The 5,156-nt window shown below is 39.8% G+C and overlaps 1 non-coding gene across 1 annotated transcript; it reads right to left on the reverse strand.

Annotated features, from left to right (window-relative positions):
* Positions 1-1,774: 1,774 nt before the first annotated feature.
* LOC121146692 lies at positions 1,775-1,881 on the reverse strand. The gene has a single exon (XR_005882242.1). It is a non-coding gene; the product is annotated as a U6 spliceosomal RNA (small nuclear RNA).
* Positions 1,882-5,156: the final 3,275 nt, after the last annotated feature.

The following is a 5,156-nucleotide window of genomic DNA, read 5'->3' on the forward strand; positions in this document are numbered from 1 at the left end:
TATACGTTAAAAATATATACTCCATATTTGGACATGAATGAGTAAATACACACCCTAGTTGCCTTCAGTCATATTTCTCATCTGAATGGCTGGTTCTTTGAATATGTGCAAAATAAATAAATAAATAATAAGGACTAAATGGAGCCCCCAATGTATTAAAGCTTAATCTTTTTGTTTTATTTAATAACAGTACAATTCAATGAACATTTGTCATGAGTCATTCATTCCTTCCATGTCTCATAAAGGGTAGATTTGCACTCTTACGGTGGCGTCATGAGTAAAGTTGCCACATGTGTGTCACACCAGCATCCCATATGGGTAACCGTCAGTATCCTAGCTGCCCTGCCTCAGATCCACCCCTGCAATAATGGGCCAGGAAAAGCAACAGAAGATGGCCCACGTGTTCTGGTCCCTGCCTCCCACATGAAAACACAGTTGAAGCTCCTGGCTCCAATCTGGCCCAGTGCTGGATGTTACAGCCATTCCGGGAGTGAATCAGCAGACAGAAGACCTCTCTCTCCCACATTGGCTTTCCAAAAAAAAAAAAAAAAAAGATTTTGGATAATGGACACATAAACAAGAGGCATACAGTTTCCGTAAGGCTGGGTCATTAAGAAACGCCTCTCTGTGAATGTCAAACTGAGACCAGACTGTGAGAACAACCAGCAAACGAAGATTGTGAAGTGTGCCAGAGAACACAAACAGCTTACACACAACAGCCAGTGCAGATGCACGCACTGTTAAGGCAGACAGAGGACAGAGTGGCTGAATCAACAGGACAAGACTGGTACACAGTGACATCCAATGCAGAGGCAGGACTAGATCAGGCAGGGCTGCACAGGTTTGGGTGAGAACATAGTGAATATACCAAAATTTGAACTCACTGGAAGTTTGTAAGCAAGAAAATCATGATAATTTTCAACGTTAAAATAATTTTAACTTGTTAGATTTGAAGTTAAAATGTTTTAAGGTATTATTAATTTTGTATAAAAACATTTAGGGAAGTAAAAGCAGGATGGCTGTTAAGGTACACATAGGAGTTCAGGTGACAACATGACAACATTCTCAAACATCATACTCTACAATATAATGCTTGGTCCCCCAAAGTGGCATATTTAAAAAGAATAAAAGCCCAAGGACAAGGACTTGACATAGACATGGAACTAAACTGACTCATGTACCCAAGAAGCAGAATGGCTTGGCTGAGAAACTTGCAGAATGAGTAGATGTGGGCTACTCATGGCTTTGAACCGAGCAAAAGTTGAAAGGCTAGGCCAGAGAGGTAGTCACAGCATGACACAGTCAACTCATTTCTATCAGAGTGTGGTGTGTGTGTGTGTGTTTCAGATTTAATTTTTTTTTAATTTTTCATAATATGGTTCCTTAGACTCAGGGTTTTCCCCTTCCTCCCTCCCCTACTCCCATCTCCCACTGTTTTCCCCTATAGTGTAACGATAGTTTAGTCCCTCAACAACAGTCACAAGGCCAGCATGCTGATATGTAAGTGTATTCTGACACTGTAGGTATAGAGAATGGCACAACATCCAGCATTCCAGTGTCAAGACATATTTAGTAGTTTCATTGGGAGACGATCTTTTATTCAGAAGTAGAGATGTTATTGCAACGTACTTCCACTTCATGCTATATTTTGCTCCAGATCCTCTAGATAAATACAGGTTTAAACATACTTACCTATAAATCTTCTGATTTTATATTTTGCATGACAGTTGACTTATATCAAAGAGTTCATATAATTGTCCTTTTGCATTGGCTTAAAAAAATGGAATGTTTCATGAATTTGCAGGTCAGCCTTGTGCAGGGACCATGCTAATCCTCTCTGTATTGTTCAAATTTTAGTATATGTGCTGCCAAAGTGAGCACTAGGCCCACAAGTTTTTCAACAACTGCCGCATGCACTGAAGGGTGATAGACAGGTGGCAAGTCTAACTATGGAGGTCAGAACTCATTCCTTTCGTATTTTTGTCTGATTCTATAAAAATGAAGTTATAGAACTCAAGAGTCTGTTTAAGAGAATTAAAAGAGGGACTGGTATCATGGCTCAACAGGATACTCCATCACCTGTAAGCACTGGGATCCCACATAACCAGTTCCTGTCCTGGATGCTCCACTTCCCATTCAGCTCCCTGCTAATGGCCTGGAAAAGTAGTAGAGGATGGCTCAGCCTTGGTCCCTTGCACTCATGTGTTGAAACCTGAAAGAAGCTCCTGTCTCCTGGCTTCAGATCAGATCAGCTAGTGCCATTGCAGTCATCTGGGGAATGAATCAGCAGGTGGAAGATCTTCCTCACTTTCTCTCCTCTCCATAAATTTATCTCTCAGATTAAAATAAATAAATCTTCCATAACTCATTTGAAAGTCACTAGTACCAGGCTGTGGTGTGAAAGATTTATTCCAGATTAAAATAAATACATCTTCTGTAACTCATTTGAAAGTCACTAGTACCAAGCATGTGGCATGTAGGCTTTATCCCAAAGACACAGAGTGATCTATTCAGTGTAAAATGACTGAACACTCACGAGGTCCCTGGCACTGCCTCCAGAGCAGCTATCTCCCAACAGAGAAACCCTGGATTAATGGACACTTTAGGACAAAGGAGGACTCACTTGTTTACAGAGGGAGCACTCAAGGCCATCAGAGTTCACATTCATTCCACCTCAGATCTCATACAAGAGGATTTGCCATTCTGATCTTTTACAAACACATTTTATTTATGTTTACTTAATTGGAAAGACAGAGAGACTGACATAGTCTCCCTTCCACCTGTGGGTTCACTCACCATATGCTAGGACCGGACTAAGCTGAACCCTGGAATTCAAACTAGGTTTTCCATGTGGGTGACCAGGATCCAGCTATTTGAGACATCATCTGTTGCAGTGCTGGGGGCTATTTTTAAATCTCTTCCAAGTACCAAAAGAAACATACTGAGTACTGGATGAAAGCTCCTTACAGTCTAGAGGCAGGACTGCTGTTTGAAATTACTCCCGTTGGTGCGGCCTTTAATTAACACTGGGAAACAAACAAACAAAGATACTGCCTCTTCCTGGGACCAGAGCCTGGCTCAAATAGTACTGAGTGTTCTATGTGAACCAAATGTTTACACAAGAATATGCCACTGCCGTCCCTTAACAAACCACGCCATTCTTCTAAGACACTGTGGGATGTGTGTATATTCTAGCAATGGCACCCAAAATATGACTTGAGATTATGGTGAAAATGAATGTCCTAAAAGCATCTCAGAAAACACTTAGCTGATAAAGCGTACACAAAAAAGTTAAAAAGCTAGATACTGTTCTGGTCTCAATCAGTCAAATAAATAGATCTTGTCTCTATTCAAGCAAGGCAGCTGTAGATATATACAGTAGTATCAATTCACTTACAGCAGTTGGACTATATTCTGCCACTTAAGAGATCCATTCCCTTACAAAATCTACTGAAAGAGATAACCAATATGTGAGGCAACCAGAAGACCAAGATACTGTGGCATGTTCAGATGCACAATCTCTTGCTAACTTAAAGTGACAAGACACCAACAATTTGATAAATGTAATTTAAAATACTTAGGAAATTACATAATTGCTCTATCGCTGCTCAAATATAAACACAGAACAAAGTTCTGCCATGCAAACACTTTATTACACCATGATATACAAATTTGGTCTAGTTGTGGTACAGAGGCTTTTTACTGCACCTACTTATTTCCAGGATTAAGCATCACGAGTTATATGCCAATGACATCTGCTGTATTCCAATCTTTCATTAGGCGCTCTTACCATTCAGAGGTTTTCTTGGGATATAAATACTAATGGAATCCTACTGAGATCCCTACAATCAAACACAGAGAGCTCAGGAAACCTTTCCAGGAAAGACTTCCTGGAAAAAATGGAAACGAAACAGGGAAGTTAAACACAAAAAGGTTCTGGAAACAGTCTATAGGAGATACAGAGGCAGGGTAAAGAAAGATTATGGCAAATGGCAGAAAATGCCTACAGACAGATCTGCATTGTGACAGTAAGCTCAAGAGAGGTAAACTGGCTGTATTAACCAAGCGAAGGTAATGGGTTTGTCCTATGGAAAAAGCATTGAGGAGTTTTGGAGAGCAGGGGAGGAGTATACTTGGACTGTGACCCAGCCTGCCTCTCATCTCAGTCCATGCCAGAACGATATACAATGTGTTTTTGTCATCAGATCACTTTTTTCAGATAAAGCCACTGATACCACTTATAAACAATCAGAAACACTTCATAATCACTGAATGGTTCTATTGGATGAAGGATATATAATACATCGGCGGGGGGAGAGGAGGTACAAGATTAAGCTAGCCATGATAATCTAGAGGTGGCCATGATAATCTAGAGGTGACCATAAAAATAACACACTGTAACTCTTCTAACTTTTCAGGTATATAGAAAAAAGGCAAATGATGATCTGATGAATATGACCGCAAAAGCACAAGCCAAAGAAGTGAGACTACATTAAATGAAATAGCTTTTATACAGCATAGCATTCAAAATGAAAGCCCAGGCCAAAGCTTTAACCAGATCTCCCACATGGATGGCAGAGGCCCAGGCAGATAACCTTCTGGTGCTTTTTCCGGGTCATTAGACGGGAATTGGATCAGAAGTGGAGCAGCCAGGTGATGAACCTTTGCCCATAAAGGATGCCAATATCATACGCTGTAACTTTACAGGCAACACCGCAACAAAACTTTTCTGGTAATCTACATCCACCAACAGAATTTAATGTCTATATGTGAGACTGCATCAAATAGTAGGAAAACATTAGCATTTAATTTCCTCAAGCATTTTCTGTGATTTCAAAATGAAACTATACTTTAAGAGAATCACATTTAGGGCCAAGGATGTTACAAAAAAGAGGTATTTTTCTTGGATGTGTTTGTACAATAACTGGAGCAATATTTATTGCTAAGAGTGAATCATCAGATGGAAAATCTTTTTTTTTTTTTTTTAAGACAGAAGATCTTCCTCTCTGGCTCTCCTCCTCTCTGTATATCTGACTTTCCAATAAATACATAAATCTTTTAAAAAATTCAGAGAGCCTACTACTTGTTAAGATACAAGTAAGTACACTGTACCCCCATAGAGTTTGTAAAAGCAAGTGACAGAGAAATGCAAATGA

The sequence above is a fragment of the Ochotona curzoniae genome, unplaced genomic scaffold, assembly GCF_017591425.1.
Source record: "Ochotona curzoniae isolate NIBS_2020 unplaced genomic scaffold, NIBS_Ocur_1.0 contig_1328, whole genome shotgun sequence".
Taxonomy (NCBI): Eukaryota; Metazoa; Chordata; class Mammalia; order Lagomorpha; family Ochotonidae; genus Ochotona; species Ochotona curzoniae.